Consider the following 20449-nt stretch of genomic DNA (forward strand, 5'->3'; position numbering starts at 1 on the left):
AGAACAATTAGTTTTTTCCAGAATGTGTATTGCACATAATAGAAAATATTAACTCACATTACAAATATTTATAAAAAGTCAGACATAATTAAGCGATTTGCAATTGAAAATTAACAATCTAAAAATTCAGCCGTGTAGACAGACAGCGTTAAATATAACTGCAGTTAATGTGAACTTATTTAAATAGAGATAATACAGCAGCAACAGAAAAAGGCAGTCAATCACATTCCCTGTCATTAACATCCTTCTCCATGTGGAATATTATTATATGAAGTTTTTGAGCTGCTCTGCTGTCCTCGCGGGTGCAGGAGAGCCATTTGCCTGCAGCCCTGCTCCGGCCAGAGCAGAGGGACAGGGCGTCCATCTGACCACCACCGTCTGCCTGAGGCTGCACAAGCCGCCCTGCACACCTCAGCCCCAGACAGCCATCACCACGAGATGGCGAATGGAGTCAGCTTGCTGTTGAGTGTTTCAAAACACTGCCTGCAACCCCACGCAGCTTGCTCCGAGGCTCTTTGCAGACAGTGTGTGTGACATGGGCCCCAACGTCTTGCGTATGGGGGGACCAAGGCAGAAAAGAGTCCGGTGCCACCCTGAGGGTCCTGCACTGCGTTCACAAAAGCATGGCTAACTTTCCCCCAGTCCCCCTCCAGGCTTTACCTGCTGCCTCTTAATTATCTTTCCCTAGAGCTCAGTACAGATGGAGCCTCCAGGCAAAGCCTTTCCATCCCCATAGGATGGAGAGCTGCTTTTCATACTATTTTACTAATTATTCTTTGCATTTAAAGCCAAATAAAACACTAGTTGCCCAACACCTTCATCCCAACCCAGCTTTGGCACGTGCCAGGATGCTACACAGCTGGCAAAGAGGGAGAAGCACCCACCACCCACTAACCCTGTAGAGGCAGCCCACCCCGGGAGGGCAGGCAAGGACAGGGCTGGGATGCCGGAGGAGATGGCACAGTCCTCCGCAGCAGAGTTTCATGAACAAAAGATGATTGATTTAAGGATGGGACATGGGCTGAGCAGTGGGTCAGGCCTCACTGTAGCTGCACGGTAACTCTTCCAGACAGGTCCTCTGCAAGGAGCGCTCTCATCTCCCGCTTTTTGAGGAAACGCGGTTTATTTCGAACTACATTCAGCAAGGCATGACCTCTTTCCTTTGAAATTGTTACCAGGGCAGGAGGCTTTTGCTTACAGAGTTAGGGAAAATATATTGGACACTGAGAGCATGGCATTATAGTCTCTGCTATTGTTGAGGTCTCTTGGCGCTTTCTGAATGGCAGTGCATTGCAAAAATAAGGTGATAACCTGCTCTCTGATCCCATTTCATCTGCATTCTACCGCTACTCTTCCCTTTAAGCTTCCACTGAGGGCAACGCACTTCATATGCAGAAAGGACATGCAAGAGAGTGCAGAATATGCAGCTGGAATTCAGCTGTGAGCCTGAGTGCAACCGTGACTACAGGTCCACAGCGTCGGTACCTGCCCATCTCAGACGGCAGCTGCAGTTCTTTTTAGAAATTAAGAAAAAACTCTAATGAAGAGATTAAAGAGAAAAACAATGGTTGAAGCATTCTCGTGGGATTCAGCTTTTTTTGCATTCTCCTCTGTAAGCAGGACAAAATCGCGCTGCTAGAGCCAGCCAGTTACTTCAAATGAAGGTAGCATCAGATGTTACTGGCTATAAAACCATGGGAACATACATGTATGGAACCTACAGCTGAAACTCTTCCTCTCCATTTCTTATGATTAATCAAGTAGTTTGTTAAAGCAGATCTATGGAAATCAAGGGGAGGAAATCAGTGCTCAGGGCACTGGAAAAAATAATGCGTGTGTGCAACCACCCACGGGGTCAGATTGCTGCCCTGGCTGCATACCCGTACAGAAGAGCAGCTCGCTCTGCATCCCTCTCTCCCTCCAGCTGGATTTATGGGGAAAAACAACAGGAAAAAGCAGCTTCCGAAGGGACTGACGGCCCAAATGCTGTGAGCTGTTAGGGAAGGTGGAGGAGAGCGAGAGAGCTCTTGCTGGGAACTGGCACAGCTGGGAAATGCTCTGATACCTGCCCGTGCTGCTTCGCAGATGCAAGGGAATCAACTGAGGATCACACTGTGACCTTGCACGAAAGCTGAGGGAATAACTGAATCATTTGGCTTACAGGCTGAGCAAAATCCACAACAGATCGCACCCCCTCAAAAAACATTCATTTTCAGACAGTCTTTCTTACCACATTTTCTGCAATCTAAAAAACCTGAGCTGTTCTGTTTCTAAAGTGCTTAGATCCATCTCAAATCCATTCTCTCACTCTTTTTTTTTGGGGGGGGGGGGGGTGGGGTGGGGTGGTTAGAGTGGATTACTGAAACAACTCAACCAGTTCCCTGAAGATCTGAAAAATCCTTCATTCATCCCAAATCTGCCTATGTTACAAACCGTGTGCAGGCTCGCTCTGCGGGATGCGTTTGCTGAAAACCGAGATGTGAGATTGCCTCTTCCATATTCCACTGGGAGAAAACAAGCAATCCTCTCCCGTCTTATCCGGAGCCATTTTCACACCCGGCGGAACACCTCCCAGCTGTGCCAGATGTGTGCTTTCCGTCACAGGTAAAATGAATGGAGCGGGCAAGAAAGCAGCCGGCTTTGCGAGATGCTGCCTGTGCAAGCAGGAGACCAGCTGGAAAGGGGACGAGTACCTAAGTGTGGGGAGGGGAAAATGGGCAAAGCAGAAAATCCTTCTCTTTAATTTTTTTTTTTTTCCTCTCCAGCTAAACCCATTTGCCCAGCAGGCAAGAACAACTGCCAGCGCCGAAGCAGAGGCAGCAGAGGCGATGCCCACTTGCAGTCCTGCTCACAGAGCACCTGGCTGCGTTAGCACACCTCTCCGTGCTCACTGCCACCATTAGCAGGACAAACAAACCTGGCACAAACCTGCCACCACTCCGTGTGAATCATCTTCTTCACAGGCGCCCTCCAAAATCAGTGCAGGGGACACCTCACGCAATAGCTGGTTTGCAAGGCTGGCACTGAAGTGAAGGCAATCACCTTCCGTCCCCACCCCGATCATCACGCAGAGTTGTTCAGGTTTATGCTGCTGGCAGCTTTCTTGACTGCACAATGACACACACTAAAAATATTTGCCGTTCGGACTAGATTTCATGTTTTAAAACGTATAACAAATAATTACTTGCACAGCACAAACCTTATAGTTTCTGCTTCTGAGCAGATGGGAATTTGTAACAAACTTCATCTGGCAAAGCGGTGTCCCCTCATCTGCCATCACCTCATCTGCGCTGTGCTGCTATGCAGCGCCAAGTGCTCCGTGCATCCCAGTCCTGCTTCCTAACCCAGGTAGTTCAAAACCAAAGGCTTCTGGCTGCGGGTGACCAGGGAACTGCTCCAATCCGCCTGCCTGCAGGGCTTCTTTTCAGAGGCCACCACAGCTTTGCTGCAGACTAAAATGAAATAATCAGCCTAGACAAAGTTCAGTTATTTAACTGGACTATTTTAATTCTGTACTCAGCGATAACACTGATATTTTCGTGCAGGTCTCCAAAACCTGCCCAGCCATGAAAGGCTGCTGGCTTTGAGCTCAAAATGAACAAAATTGCCCCTTCCCGTGCAATCTCCTGTATACCCCTGAGAAATCTCAGCCTATGGTTGCTACGTTAAGGCTGTACCCTGCATTCAAACTCGACCTTATCCGACAGAAAAATATCTACCTTTGCCCAGTTCTTCCAGCCCTGACTATCAGAAGCGCAGCCGACAGCGTCTGCTTTGATCGCACAGAGTTTTACTGCACTTGTACACGCACGGTTAAAGATCGCTCCAATACATTTGCAAACAGATCAAATTACCTGGGACGTTTCCCCAGGTAAGCCAAACTGTTACTCCTTCCTTATCCTTCCATGTGACTCCCAAGCCCTTTCCAACACATTTTTATAGCGCAGATCCCAGATCTGGACATAGTAGAGGTCTTTTCTGCTGCCCTGTAGAAGGATAATGGTATCCCCCAATGTTTCCTGAGGTTTCTCTGTGTATCTAGCCAAGAACCTGAGTAGCCACTGTAGCTACAGCATTGTCCCCGAGTTCAGACTCACTCATGCACAATTGTCCTCACAGTCTTTTCAGAGGCTGCTCTGAAAGTCAAATCCTTTCCAGTCTGTTCAGCATCCCATAAGGGTGGTTAGTACCTGACTTACACTCACCAGACCCCAAAACATCCTCCTCATCCCCATCCCTCCCTTCAGCACTCTTCCCCTTCACTCGTATCTTTGGAGATACGTGCTCTTCCACTGCGTTGTTCAGTCCTTCAGTCTTCATTTCATCTTTGGTCCTGCCTTCCTCACGGCTCCATGCACACAGAGTTCAAAGTCTGGCTGTTCTTTCACGCTTTCCTGCAAGAGCCAAACCTTCACGTGTGCCAAAGACCTGGCAACCGTGGCTGGAGACCTCAGCACGCCCATTGAGGCTGTGGCTGTATCCTGTACTCCTTGCTTGCATCAACGCCCTGAGATCCCTCAGCTGATGCCCCCAAGGCATCAATTATACATTTGAAAGCACTTTGAAAATTCTTCACAACTCAGTCACCACCTTCCCTGGCATCTTGTTACCTTACTGCAAGTCCAACTCTTGCTTTAACATTATTTATGACAGTTCGTACTTCCTCTTCACTCGCTTTCCCTGTAAGTCCTCTCCAGAGTCTCTTTTGAAGCAGAAAAAAGAAGAGGAGAAAAAAAAAAAAGGAGGGGAATGGGGGGACGGATAAAAAAAGGAGATGATCTTCCTCTAAAGTTTGCTAGAAGTTATCTTGGAGGTTACAGGCTTGCATCCTGAGAAAAGCAGAGGTATCACAGTTGTTTCAGATGCTGGAAAACAAGAGTAGGCAAATTGCCGTAGCAAAGCAGGACTGGCCCCATGTCCAGTTCAACTGTGTCCACACGTCCTGCCCAGGAGAGGCAGCCGGGGGGGTTTCACACCATGACATCCCAGGGCAGTTGGAAAAGCTCTCCACACAGATCACTACCGTCAGACCAGAGGGATGATTTTTGCTCCATCTTAAGGCAGGAATCATTACAGCGTGAAGACAGCTCTACAGCAGATAGCTAATGTCATTTTTGAAAGGCAATGTTCCCATTTCATGCTGAACTCTGTTTTGCTTGGTGAATTTTTCTGAGTCCAGCCCTTCCTGTTATTTGCTGTTAGCTGTGGTACTAGCACTGCTCTTCCCTTCTGCGGGGATCGTGTTGGCATGGGCCAATTCATGTCCAACAGTTTGTCCCTGTTGATTTCCAGTTACATCTGATTTAATGCTATCAATGGGCATTTACTCCTTTTCCAGCAGGACTTTATTTGACCTATTTTTCTTTCCTTCTGCTCACCAGCACCCCTCACTAGCAGTCTGACACACCCCTCCTCAGCAGCCTCTACACAGAAGGAATTTTGTTATTAATGATTCTTATGAACTCTCCGTCTTTGAACAGGAGCAATTTACTTTTGATCGATGTCTGGCATCCACTAATTTCACGCAACAGTGGAGAGAGATTCCCTTCTGCTGTGGCACGCTGGTATGGCATGAAGCCTTAGGCAGACAGATGTGCTCACCCTCCTGCCCTTGCATCCTGCGCTGCCCTTCCCTAAATCATCTCGTGCATCTATCACTACCCTGACTGCAGATGAGAGAGAATCTGAGGTATTGAGACACCAACTCTCCCAGATATCAGGGTGAGTTACTGACTTGCAGTGGTTCACATGGTGCTTCACCTGACAGACCACTAATCCCTGACACCGTGTAACTTTATGCAGTGATAACCACTAATCTGGCCTAAACAAAACATACTTTGTCATCATCCAGAAAACCACCCTTATTTTGAAGCAGACTGGGTCTTCCCAAGGTCACTAACGATGATGCTCAGATCGGGCCCATACCCTGACGTTACAACGCCAGTGTTTCTGCTGGTATATTTGGGATAGAAATAGATTTTTTGTTGTTGTTGTTCATTGATGCTGCTTATGTTTTTAGCCATACAATGGATGAAACTGCAACTGGCATTACGATAGGAAAGTAATGATCCCAATCATCTCCTTGAATGTATCTTTGGCTATTTTCATTCACAGAAATAAAATTTCTACTGGCTGCCAGACATCCTTAGCTGTTTTGCAATCACCGTACATAAAGGTGGAACAGATTGACCAAGCAGTGACCCTGAACAATTGCCTACGTTAAGTGGTAATAAAGACGATCAGGGGTTACACGGCTGGCAAAAGCGATGCACGGGAAAGGATCAGAGTCACATCCTGCCACCAACCAGGCGGTGCTGGTGGAGCAGCAGGGCTCCAGACGGTGCCACCCGGGGAGAACAGCAGCACATCAATTAGCCAAACCATTAGCAAAACCAGTGGCCAGTTTTCTCCTCTCGCTTTGCTAAGGACCACGCTGTCAGCAGGGACTTCACAGAGGAAAGCTGTTGTACCAACCTCAAAGAAACCACATGGTTCTCATCTCGAATACTGCAGACGTTCATGGGAAATGCGGAGTTTGAAACAGACCCTTTCCCAAATACTGCTGCTGCATACTCATAAGTGGTCACCATAATTATGCATGTTTGATAGCACATAAACCAGTATTTAGAGTGCATTACTTTTCTATTAATCTAACCTGTATTATCCTCTCTAACTCCGTTCCCCCCAAGCAGATCCAAACCATGCTGCTCTTGTCTGACCTGACAGTCACTCTCCTCCACAAAGTTATTTTGGAATCGTTTTGACAGTGGCAGCCACAGCTCCTTCAGCTAATTCACCCTCAGTTGCTGAGACGGTCTGAGCACAACTGTTTCCAGCCAAAATCCACTGTTAGAAAGAAAAAGGCCAAGTGAAGAGAAAATCCACAAGCAGAAAGGTGAATGAAGAACCAGGTTGGAAGGTGACAGAAAATGGCTGCTTGATATTTTACATTTTTGAGAATTTGGATATGTACAGGGAGGGAAGGTAGGGAAAGGGACTCCAAGCCACAAGGAGACAGCAGGTACAGTGATGAGGAACTGTTGCTGATATGACACCCTGCATCAGAAATAAAGAGCACTGGATTTTAATGTGATTTTAAAACAAAATAAAATGTGTTTGGCAAATGATATTCTCATCAAACGCAACAGGCCTCACCTGATTTAATAAAATTACTGTGTCAATAATTTCTGCATGAAACTGCATCTCTGTTTTGCAGCTATTTTATCAGTCCTGGTCTCAGCTCTGCACGCGGGCACGCAAGATTCCTGGTAACGGCAGCTGAACACATGCCTGCAGCTCATTTCACCAATGTTGCACAACATGAGCTTGCCAGCAAACTGGCAGAAATATCAGCAGGATAAATGACTGCTGTTGAGAACAAATAAGAGACCATTTAATTACTCTACTATTAGAATTTTATAATTTAAACCACCCAAAAGACTTTCTCGCTACCTTCTCTGCACTTAGCTAGGTCACGAAAGAAGCTAGTTATGTTTAGCAAAACCCTCCATAAAAGCCAACAGCTCATGGTCCTCAGTCTGGGAACAAGGAAACTCTTCACTGATGCTCCTTCTGCTAAGGAATAGCCAAGGAGTAAAGCCTTACACTTGATGCCTCCTGCCAGCATCCTACTGCAATCTGTGCTACCTGCCAAGATCTCCTAGCTTTGTTGGTGACCTGGTATTTTGCTTTCTGTGTCCTATGTTTTACCTTTTTATGTTGATACCTGGAGCAAAATACCCTCAGTATAGGTCTTGACCAATTTCCCTTCCTGTGGACTAAGGACGACTGGAGACCTGCAAGATCGTTGCTGTTCCCAGCATAGTTGTAAACACAGGCAGTAGTCGGTCAAGATGCAGAAATGAGCATGGGGCACGTCCCAACACCCGCAAGAGCAAGTAGGTACATTTAACCAAAACTGGGCAGGGCATTGGGCAAAGTCTGTGTGCGCTTCTCTGTGGGTCACTGTCTGTCACTGTGCTTCCTTCCTCCCCAGCACCTTTTGTCATTGCAAACCTCACTCCCCCGGCAGCACGCTCAGAAAAGGACAGCAAAATTATGCATCTGCACTTTCTTCTCTTTTGTTGTGGGAAATGCCTATAACTTGAGCTGGCCCCTCCTCTGCACGCTCCAAGGAAGGCTTAAGGCTCAAGCATTCACACATGAGCAGGCAGCTTGGCTCTGCCAGCACCCAGGAGCCTGCAAGGCGCAGGAACCTGGTCGTGGTCCAGGAGCCCAGTGACACAGGGGCATCATGGGGTTCAGACTCCAACCTCCAGCCCGCACCGCCAGCACTTGGGGCTCACACACAGCCGTGCTGGGAAACTCCGCTCACTTCCTTGCCATAGCTATCAATGTTTAACATCAGCAGTCTCCAATTTTACAGCTTCTACAGCAAAACACACGTGCCCCTGAAGTCTGACTTCAAGCTGGCTGCTCGAGAGGTTTACGCCTCTCTCCCTTGCCTTCTAAGTCTTCCCATATTACATGGGGAACTTCAGCTCAATATTGCCTTTAATCTCAAAATCCCCTTTGGAAGGAATGGCTGTTACACCATCACACTCTCTGTTGTATGGGGGGGATGCAATCATTTTCCCTCTTTCATTGCAATGACTGTTCTACAAAGACTTCACACTGAATGACAAAGGATATTGTGCCATCACCTCCGCATCTTCTTACTGTCCTCTATTTCAGAGACAAAAGAACTGGACCAAAGGCCACAACACATGAAAAATACATGCATAGATCATTACTGCTAGGAAACATCACTGCTGCCCTGCATTATACAGCAAAGTCTGTGCGATGGAGGCCAGCACGGTTTTTATATGACTTTACGCTATTATAGCTGCCTTTTAAATACATGAGAGGCTGTATTTGAAGTTGTCTTGCATCCAGTTTCCCATGGAACTTGCACTCTAATTTCTCACAAAACATGAGTAGAATCAGATGTTCCAGAAAAACCACAGTATATTGAATATGAAAACTCAACACTGAAATAGAGGTAAGGAACAGCTTACGTAAGTTGCATTCCCTGTAGTCTGGGATATTGAGACTGAACCTTTGAAATGCATGAACTCTAGTTTGTTGATCATTTCCCAATTTATAGTCAGCTCAGTGGAAACAAATATGAGCCCACTTTGATATCCTTTTGAAGAAAATTCTTGGCACCTCATTTCTCTTAAGAAATACAGCTATTCTCTTTTTATTTTGGTACTTTTTTAGATGCAAACTGGAAGATTAACCCAGCTGTATTTTATATTCATGCAGTACTTTCTGTGGCCTGATCCATCTGACTCCCAAAGTTTCTTCTGAATTAAAATGACACTGTCTATCACATCCCAAGCTGTGGCATGAAGCGTTTGTCAAGTAACACGGAAACACTGGTAGTCTGAAGAATGAAATGTAGGGAGTGGAGGAAAGGACTGGTGAATGACACATCTTTTTTTAAAATAATTCTCTCTTCTGGAATACTGAACATAATATGGATTGCAAAGGGGTAGAAGCAGCCTTGGAGAAACCATGTCTTTCAGAAATAAGATTAGAGAAAACTCAGTAAAATATTAATAAAGAACTTTCAAAATATTCACTTAGTGGATGATGTATGTCACAAGAATGATCTCTCTATTTAAGACGGTAAAAAGAAAACTGAAAGAGTAGTGTGTAACATTAGGCTAGCACAGCTCAGTGAAAACCAGTCCCGGTTCTCCGACAAGACATTGCCGGTTAAAATAAAGACCCTGGAGCTCTGGCACAAGCCTCCAGCATGACCATGTGTAACCCCTGCTATGTGCAACTACTACAGCATCTTTCCATTTTGCTCATGAGATAGGCATTGAAAGTTTCCCACGAAAGCCACAGGATTTCAGTGATAAAATACATGAGTGAGGGTTGAAGTCCTGCAAAACACTGAGGTTTTCATGTGGAATTCAAATTACATTTAAAGACCTACATGCAAAATTAAATTCTAGTGGCTGCATTGTATTTCCAGTTAAAAGGAAGAGAGAGGCATTAACATAGCGCAGGGTCATGCACCAGTTATGTCTTATTAAGTATTCCAGCCTTCCTTAGGATAAGCATCGCATATGGGATCTTTTGCAGTTAGCAGTTCCTTGCTTAAAGAGAGAGAGAGGTCTGGATAACACTCCTTCTGTCTCCCAGGGCCTCCTGGGCTGATTGACAGGAACATGTACTGCAGGGAACAAATGCTGCTCAAAGAAAAAACAAGATTACTTCCTCCAAAGGGGGCCAGTGGGGTCATTTCTTTGTCACGTCTTCTGCTTGCCATCTCTGGCTGAGGGAAAGACAAAGAGGAGGAGTGACGTTTTTCTTTCCCAGTAAAACACAGGACATGTTGAGGAACTGTTCTTTACTTACGATGGTTTGCACTGAATTCAGTGCAATTTGGGGCAGCAAAAGATTGCTTGAAATAAATATGGCATTTTGAGAGTTGAATCCCACCTCCGGAAACCAGACCACGTGGAAGCCCAACTCAGAACCCACCCTCCAACCCATCTCAGTTACATTTTAGGTTGCTTTTTGGGAGATCAGCAATAAACATCTGATTTTATGTATCACCTTTGGCTACCGCCCTCCCATGACGGACAACGTTTGGCTTGGCTTCTCCTTGGGCAGACCCACCAGGTGTTTTGAGGCTGGGCCACCCTGCGCAGTGGCAATGCGCCCCATGAGATTATTGGGTTTCTCAGTGCAAAGTGATTTCCCTGAATTCAGCAACTTCTTCTCCACTTGCTCCCCCATTTCTATCAGTAGTCTCCTCTCTGCCAATACAAAGGGAACACCTCTGGGTTTTCTATTTTGTGCCATTCCAAATCTCCTCTCCACCGAAATGGTTTCAAGCTATAATTCCCGAATGTTGTCACATTTAATGATGCTCAAGAACTTTTCCTATTTCTGTAGCTCCTGCAAAACCTTCCCCACTACTTCAGCATCTCCCTCTGCACAGCTGTGCCAGGAACAGTCCATCTTCCCGACCCTCCCCTCTGCTCTGAGCTATTCCTATAATAAAGCTCAGAGGTGGAAGCAGCCAGGCGCTTGCAGAGGCAGCAGACACCAGAACAGCTCTCCTGGTTAATAAACTCAGGGCCAAAGTGTTTCCCTTCCCAGAGACTCTGCTAGTCTGCAAATGGCAGCATCAGCAGATCAGCACATCACCAGCTACTTCAATCCTTCATACTTTTCCCCAATTGCTCCTACCGAGAGCCAGAATTCACCGCTCAACTTAGTCTTTCCAAAATGCAAGGTAGTGGTAGGGAAACGGAATTGTATTGATAAACATCCATTTGAAATAAGGCTCCTGATCTGATGGGGAAAAAAAAAAAATCTGGCTAAGCAGCAGGAAAGTCATGCCAACAACTAGATTTTCAGTGAAATAAGAGAATTAGCAGTCCCTAAATACAGGGGTCAAGGTAGATTGAAAATGTCAAGTCATTGATACTTTATAAGGTAACCATGGTTATTTTTTATGCATTCCTTTGCAGCATGAATGCAGATGATGAAAAGTATTCATGGGCCAATTGAACCAAAAATAAAACTGAAGAGATATCTTGATGGTAATTTAAACCTTAAACTGCTGAAGAGATATCTTGATGGTAATTTAAACCTTAAACTGCGGAAATTAATCAGTCCACACAGACAACGAAGAGCGTTCAGCTGACACTGCACCACAAAAACCCCTCGCTAAATAGACGAATAAAAACCATTTCACAAAGGACGAACATCTTGAAAATCATCCTGACTTTAGCCCTGATGTACCTGCAGGGATCAATATTGCTGGAGCAGGATAGATCTGCTCTGATGCATGAAGTTGTCCGTGTGGCCTCTGGATAAAGCACAGCTGTTTCTAATTTAATTTGAACAAGCTGCTGGAAATGCAGAGCACCGCTGGTCCCGGCGTGCTGCAGCCCCTTGTGCCGCCCAGCGAGGGGGTCACTAATGGTCCGGATGCGTTAGTCTTCCCCACTGCTGCTTCTTGAGATAATTTGGCATGCCTCTCCATTAGACTAACGAGCTCTCTTGGTCACACTTGCCTCACTGGCAAGTGGTGCCACCCCTTACAGTGAGGGCAGGGGAGCAGCTCAGCAGATTGGAAGAGGGGGATGGGAAATGGTGAGGGTGCCCAGTTGTGACAGTTAACGACTGAGTGCTCTATTAAGCAAACTAAAACAGGGCTTTGGTTCAGAGGAGTCCCCATGGACTTCTGCAGCAAATCATGAATTAAATCCATCTCCAGAACCCCGTGGCAGAGGGGCTCCCAGCAGCCAAAGTGTTCTGCATGGCAGCAGAGAGCAGAAATAAGAGGCTGCTCCTCCACTCCAGAACCTGTGTGGATGCTGAAACCATTTTCTGTCCCTTAAATAATACACCATAAGAAACCACTGCTTGTTTTGGTGGAACAAGTGACATTTGGCTAGGCTGTGGAGACGCATCCACACCCCTAAACCCGGAGGGAAGGCTGGCAGGAGGTAGCGTGGGAAGGACTCAGTGCAGAAGACTTCTTCTGTCTAATAAACATCTCTGATTAGTGTTAGAAGACGACGACTGACTTTTCCTCTGCAGGTCTTCACTATTGTTGCATGAGATTATAATTTCTCTACTAAACATCTGTTCTTCGGATGCTCACTCTAGCCTGGTTTCTGTAAAGGGACTGTAAAACCAGAAGATGTCCATAGTAGGGCCAGAACTGGAAGTTCCTAGTGCACGAAAACATACATCCCCAACTGGCAGCTAACAGGGTTAAAACACCCTCTGATTAAATGAAAGCATCTTTAATTAGTTTAATTGACCATGCCTCAACCAAGACCATCTGCTCAGCAGCATTTGCTTGCTCTTTGCAGGAACGATTGATCAGCCATAGCTAGAGAATACAGCATTAGGCTACATCAGATTTATTTTGTTTAATAGAAGAGCTAATTTGCTTTAAATTTAATTACAGGGGCCAAGATTGCTCTCTAAGTCCATAACACCACAGAACATAAGCTGATCCTACAGCTAATGGACGCACACATAGGTCCATACGTGTCTGACACTCGGTGACGACAGCTTGGGGGAGCGGGTCCCACCCTGGCAGAGAGCGATCGCTGCATTTTCCTCCCCAAAAGGCAGCGGCACCGTGGCACACTGCTGGGCTGGCAGGGCCGCCCCGCTCGCCGCCATGTCCCCCTCCAACTGGCTGAGCTCTTTCCTGCAGCTCTTGGTTGGATGCTGGAGGAGACCGGGCGTCGGATGCTGGAGCAGACAGATGTCCCACCTCAACCACCTATCCTGCTCCTAATTATAAAGACACTAAACGATGCACCACTGTAGGATCACTGTTTCTGCACTGCATGGGACCAACAGGGACAATCAGAGGACCGCTCTGTACCTCCTGGGTGACCTCCATCAGCAAACCTCTCCCAAACGGGGTGTCTGGCAGCCAAGGGTCCAGCGAAGCCAGACATCACACTTGCCCCATCCCTGACATTGCACTGTCCATCTTGGTTTCTCCGCCCTCCCATGACAACATCATTCTTCAAAATACTGCACCCCAAGCCGATGAAGAAGGGCAATTCCCCCTCCTCTGCGAAGGACCACGTGTATCTACGTCATGTTATTACAAAGGGGAAAATTTCATTCACTTCCCAACGCTTTTTCTTTTTTCAATTTCCCATCGGGCGCTAAATCGCTGCCGTCTTTGGGAGATGCTTGAGCCCTGACAGGCACGCTGTGGCTGCCACTGGCTGCTACAGGAGTAATTACAACCCTGCAGAAGGCTCCAGGCTGCCATTTCCGTTTCCATGGAAATAAATACTGAATTACTGAAAACAGAGTATGATGCTTTATGGATTTTGAGGCTTTTGATCATCTCAAAACCACCTTAACCCATTTTTATTGGTGGTGGCTTTGTTTTAAGGGGGGTAGGGGGGGAGAACGCTCACAGTGTGGAAATAGGCAGAGCAACCAAAAGGTGTTTTGAAGATGTGAAAGAGGGCAAAAAAAAGCCAAGGGGTCTGGCTGATGCCCTGGGGATTTGCAAGGGGGACAGCGGTGCTGGCTGAAGCTGCCAGTTGTCCACAGCATCCAGGTATCCAGCCCTGGAGAGAGGAGCCCGTGGAGGCTCGTTGGTCCTTGCCTGCAGCCCCGCAGCAGCCCTGGCTCATCACCACCACCCCCATGACAGTCTATTTGCAGGGGCTCTGGTGCTGAAGCAAACCTCCTGATCTTTTGGAGGGGTCCTTATAGCCAGCGTTAGTGCTTAAATGCCCAGAACTGCAGATGGCCTTTTCATAGGCATTGAGCTTGAAGATGAAGCCAGAATAAAAAGGAATTGCTTTATGTTCCTCAAAAATGATGACTAGGGAGCAGAAGGGAGTGATCTGATACTAAACCCCTGCATCTCTGAATTGAAGGGACACAGAGATGCGCACAAACAAGTAACTCCACGCTGTGCACAGCGACCCTGGGCTCAATTCTCATTGTAAGGCATGGCTGGGAATTTTTCATCACAACAAACTAAATGAAATACTTGGTTTGGGGAGGATACACACAAACCAAACATTTATTCTGAGGTCACCTTAACCTTCATCTCACTGTCTGAGCCTCATGGGAGTTTCTGTCCTTACTTGTTTCTGCCCTAACTTGGGCTGCATCTTCCAAGTACCACCACAGCATCTTTGCAACGGGCTCAACGCACCACAGCGAGTCAAGAAACAAAGTTTGGGAAAGCCACCTGAACTGCAGAGATGAGAGAGGGGCAGAAGGCAAGACACCACCTCAACGAATCATCTCTAACACTGACTTGAGCTAAAAATCAAACATTTGATTCAGGGCAGATATCCTAAATATCTTCTCTGCTAACACTTCTGAAACCAATTTTTTTGGCAGGGGAACTTTCTGCTTTGTGAGAAATGTCAGCCTTTGGACACAGTGTCCTAATTCAGCTGCAAAAATAAATGTCAAAGCAGTGAATTCTAGTTTTAAGCCAGCTCTGATTGATTGGCAAAATTTGGGTTGAAATGTTTCCTAGCTAAAATCACAGGCCCCCAAAACTTATGAAACAATTCCAATTCCACCGGTTAGAGGCTTTCATCCCTTTGCATGAAATAGCCACCAGACAGCGATGGGACTTGGTCTGTGTTGTAGCCCACCCACACATGCATGCTTCTCTGATGTTTTCCTTTCTACCTGGATTGACAGGAGTAGATGCTGAAAAACCACGACCATGTATTACTATGTATTACTCAGCAGGTTTAACATGCATATATTTAGCTATTTGTTTTCAAATCTAACATCTAAGGGAATTAGATGAAATTGGAAGCTTAGCACAGGTATTTTGCACATTTATCAGGAATGCCACAGTGTACGGGACACTTCAGGCCCAGGAAAGAAGAGAAAGTCTGATTGTGAAGCCTGTGAATTCAGACAGTCCTGCAGGGACAGCCCAAGAGCCCAGCGCTTCCTCCAAAGCAGGAGGATGGAAGTGTGCAGCTCAGCATAGATTTGGTCTGGACATCAGCTACTGCCGCCGGATTAACTGAACAGCACTGTACCCTTCATCTTTTCTCACTGTAGCTAAAAATGACTTTCAAACACAGCTTGAGATAGAAAAGTAAATCACTTCCCTGCAGCTGGGGAAGAACAAGACGGGGAGAACACCACAGCCTGATTTTCAGAGATGCTGCTGCAATTCAGCTGTCATGAAGGTCAGTGGGAAATACAGGGCTCGTGCCCAAGGAAATGCCGACTGCAGCAGAGATCCAAGTTTGGAACTGCCTAACACTTATAGAAAATAGCTCCTGTATGACACTTCCACAGTCGCGAGTTAATTACAAAGCAGCAGAGCTAAACCCAAGCCTTGCTAATGGCTTCTGGACCAGAAACCCCAGATTCAAACACCCTTCTCCCTCCATAACACCTCTCGCACAGCAGAGGAGCTCGCTGCTGGAGCCAGAGATACTCAGTTCCCACGCTGACTCCAGTGGAACAGAAACACCAAGTCACGTAGCGTGTGTTATGCAAAAAACTTAAGCCTCTGTGTATTATTTAAAATGTTCTAGTCAGAGGTTGTGCTTAACAACACCGTTATCATCTCCACAACCATTCTGCTACAACACCACTCCCCATTTTGTTTCCTAAAAGCCTTTCCAACCTCATCAATCCCTTTTGCTATCTCAGATCCTGCTATATCACCGCTATCACATTAAAAATACACTTATCTCATACCACCTGGGGATACGGTATTAAAAAAAAAAAAACAACCTTTAGAAGTCATCCTCCTTCTGCACAAACAAAATATTACTTCAGAAGTGAATGAAAACACAGTCCCAGTGATGTAATCGTTATGCAATTACTGAGTATGATGTAACAGGAGGCCACACAAAGAAAAGCACCTTCTTCCAGACCGCAGGAGAAGTTCAAGCAAGTGTTTGGGGCTCTCAGCACCATTCCTGCTCATGCTTTAGGAGGACAATAACTAGGCTAACTCTTCTTACCCCTTGCCTCCTTGCACAGCCTCTGGGGCAGTTTCACCCTGCACACCAAAGCAAGGGAGAGCACGTCAGACCAGCCGGCCCCTCCGCTCCCAGCCAACGAGAGCAACGGGAGAAGCCGATCGGCTTTGCTTTTCTAAGCACAGGTGACTGACTGATAAACTGCATTACCAGCACCACGCTGCCGCTCCAGAAAGAGTGATGGCATTCAGCCTGCCTGCCAGGGAAAAGACTCTGTTTCCCAATTCCTCCCATGCATGGCAGACAAGCGTAGGTCAAAAATAAGTGTAGCTTACACCGTGCCAAACCACCACTGGGAAGCTCGTGATTGCCCCCAGATTTGTTTGGGAGGTCTGCTCAGTCTCAGTGTAAAGCCTGCGGCTGGCACCATTGCGGGCTGCCGAGCCAGGGTCCGCGGTGGGCTCTGGCAGGAGCTGCCTGTACGCTGCCTGAGGGAGGAAAGCAAATGTATTAATCACCCACACGTGCGCAACTTGAGCCTGTGTGGTGTTTCTGGGAATATTATAATTTCAGCACATCCAGGAAAATGCCAGACAGTGTTTTCCTTTTACTTAAAGCTTATTCACAAACAGAATATGTAAAATATTTTGTTCTTACGAAACAGGCGACAGAAGTTTCAATCAAATTATTAAGAAAAAGTTTTAAGTTGTACTTCCAGTTAACTCCGATGAGACAAGAGTCAGACCAACAGAGTCAATGTGTCTTCACAGGGAGGCAAATGGGCGCTGCTTAGGCTGACTCTGACTGAAACGCAATCCAGACTGAAACAAAACAGCATGATGGAAATAAATGACCATTTTTAGGGGTTATGGGCCAGTGCCCCGAAGCCCAATGGGTGTGCTCTGTGCTGCAAGTACAGCTGCAGGCGCAGGCTGAGGCATTTACAAACCCACCCGGGAAGGGAACTCACTGCTGATTTCAGGACAGGCTGGCAGAGTAGAGGTGTTTACAGAAGACGGCTTGTCAAACAGAGAGACAGATGCGGCAAATGAAAATTTATGAAAATGCAAAGTGGTGGGACAGGGGGTAGAGTGAGTGGCTGGAAGGAAGGCCCGCAGAAGCATGTCCCAGCCCTGCCACCGCCGTAGTGCACATGTACATGCAAAGCAGGGAGCCATTCCTCCCCTCCAGCTGCCCCCGGTCCCCTCCCACCCAGCACCTATCCGGGCTGCTGCAATGCCGTACACACGATTCTTCTCTCCCCAGATGTCTCTGGTTTTAGTGCTGTAATGTTGGCAGGTGCCTCTGGCTCCCTAATTGGTGTCAGACTCCCCATGTGGGAGATGCTGCCGGCGCAGAGAGGCTCAGCTCAGTCCAAGGGGTTATGGCACGGGAAAGTTTCCAAGTCACAAAGGGCAATGCCCAGGGCTTGACTTGCATCTCCGGCCTGCAGCAGTCGGGCACCCAGCTGCTGTTGTGGCTTTGAAATCTGCCCTGTGTGAACACCAAGAGCTTTTGGAGTAGGAAATAATTTGCTACTGAAGTTAAGGAGGGAAAGGGAAAAATCTCCTGTTTCAGGGCTGATGCCAACGCTTCATCATGAGAGATCAGGAGGAAGCTTTCATGGGGGGGAAGGGGCAGGTTACCGAGTCACTGCTCATTGCATATCATTTTCTGCTCTCCTCTGCAGCTCTGCTGCAAAAAACGTGCTAGCCAAGTGGTGTGCACCTTCGACTTTTGCCAGGAACTCCCCATACAAGCTAAGCAAACAAAAACATTTGTAGTTTGACAGGTTTTACTTATACCCTACAACAGACTGCCTGCAAGTGATGGCTGAGACCCTGAGGGAAGGAGTAGTGGTCAACAGCAATTTTGGTGCTTCACGGCAAGATGGAAGTGCAGAGCAGCTGCTGCTGCTGCTCTCCTAAGGGCTGCTGGTGGCCAGCGAGCTCCAGAGATCCCTCTGGTATAGCCGAGATGGCATGACCACAGATAGCACCAAAATAAGGGTCCCCACAAAGCCTGCAGTTTCCCTGGGTGCTCACTGCTGCCTTCCCTGCAGCACCTAACGGGAGAAGGAGCAGCATCGACCTGCTCCCACCTCCTCTCCCCATGGGGCAGGCTCCCACCCCACCGCGCTGGCACCATGGCACCGTAACCACTCACACTGTACCCCAGGACGATACCAAACAGCTGAATGACTGCTGGCCTTGCAGCTTTCTGAGCCGTGCCTTGTATAAAGGGCTTTCCCTTCTGCATAGCTAATCCTCACTATCCAGGCATTAAAACCAGAGTAACTCCCGTGCTAATTCTGCTTTCAATAGAAATTATGTCTTTCTCTAAAAGCTTAAATTACAGGTTTGCTGCCTCCGTGTATTAGAAAAGACCCAGAATTAAATCCTTCACTTTCAGAGTAAAACCAGGACCTACTGCAGGAAACAGGTTGCTCGATGCAACAGGGCAATTTGCAGGGAGCAGCCACTGTGTTCATGGTGTCAGCCAGAAAGGCTCTCGTAAGCAGAGATCATCCAAAAAGCAGGGCAGCCATGATTAAATACTGTTTTCTGCATCACTGGGAACTACAAAGCAAGAGGGTAGGATCACACACACGCTCACACAAAACCACCCTAGTTCCTTAGCTGAGCACAGGTCAAAGGAGGATGAGACACAGGGCTTGAGTTGATTTAAGTTAAAAAAAAAAAAAAAAACAACAAACTACTGCAGAACTGACTCAGCTCTCAACACATCACTGAAAATGTTATGGTTTTGATTTTAAAGAAGTCCTCCAACAGAGGATGGAGGCACAAAATCTGGTTTGTAAACATAATTTATGAGGACCGTTGCAGTCCTTGCTGTTGCCTTTTTGCTATGAAGACACCTTACTCATGGACGTTTATTATCCTCTCCCCACTCTGCCGTTAAGGTCTGAGATGAAGAAGAACAAATGCAAGATAATTAAGCTCTTTACAGGAGAAAAAACAGATCAAACGTAATTTTCTATGTCTTGAAAAGAATTGGAAATGTCTAGACAGAAGATAAGACAAGACAGAATTGGTCTTGAATGTATTAATTTCAATAAGAAGTTGAACCCCTGAATTACGGGGAAGAGATTGAGGTCTGCTGCCCGTCCGAACACTTTCCACAGCATTACCTTACCCTCCCTGTGACTCTGACATCCTTTATCCCGCCTGCGATATTTATATCCAACAGCAGGGGACCGTAATCTGGGTCACCAACAGCCTGGACAGCCATCGACAGCCCTCAGCAAGAGCTGCTGGAAAGGCAAGAAGCACTGCAGAGTCCCAGCTCCGCACCTCTGGGCAACTGGCTCTTACTGGGTGGCAAAAAAGAGAGGAATGGGAAAGGCTTTCATCTATTTGGGAACTCATAGTGCAAGCAGAGCCACCCCAAGGTCATGAGGGTTTGGGATGTTCTCTCCTTCCACCACGGGCACGCAGGGGTCACAGAGGCTCCCTGTACTTCAGGAGAACCTGCACAACCTCAATAAGTGAGTTTGCGCGAGACATCCACCCTGGGGGCATCTGAGCTTCAAGTGCTAATAAGGTTATTGCAGGCTGCAAGAACGTACTTCTGTCATTTAGACTGGTGATGTGACAGCGGAAAGGCAAGCAAGTCACAGCAGAACGGCCCACTTAGGCATCATCAGAGACCTGCTCATCCAGACACTGAGCTGGAGGCATAAAAGTTTCCCACCTCAGCAATCCTATGGGATTTCAGGAAAGAAAACTTGATATAAAGACCTTCTGAAACATCTGCAGAAAACCCTAAGCAATGAAGCACAAGAAAACAAGCACAAGCAAGAGGAGGAGGCCCACTTAGACAGCCAGAACGTAATTGGCAGTGCATGAACCAAAACCCCCTTCCCTAGTGGAAAATCTCTCAAAAAAAAGTCTGGTCAGACCCAAAGTTTCCAGTTCGTAACAGCAGTGTTTCCCATTGGCAAGCCCTTCCCCAGGAAACCCCCTTCCATTCCCACCCAGCCT

General features: G+C 47.0%; 1 protein-coding gene across 8 annotated transcripts in view; it reads right to left on the reverse strand.

The window, feature by feature from the left end:
• CADPS (calcium dependent secretion activator) overlaps positions 1-20449 on the reverse strand; it is a 229456-nt gene that overhangs the window by 157770 nt on the left and 51237 nt on the right. The gene's annotated exons all lie outside the window — the stretch shown is intronic.

Source organism: Aptenodytes patagonicus, chromosome 8, assembly GCF_965638725.1.
Source record: "Aptenodytes patagonicus chromosome 8, bAptPat1.pri.cur, whole genome shotgun sequence".
Taxonomy (NCBI): domain Eukaryota; kingdom Metazoa; phylum Chordata; class Aves; order Sphenisciformes; family Spheniscidae; genus Aptenodytes; species Aptenodytes patagonicus.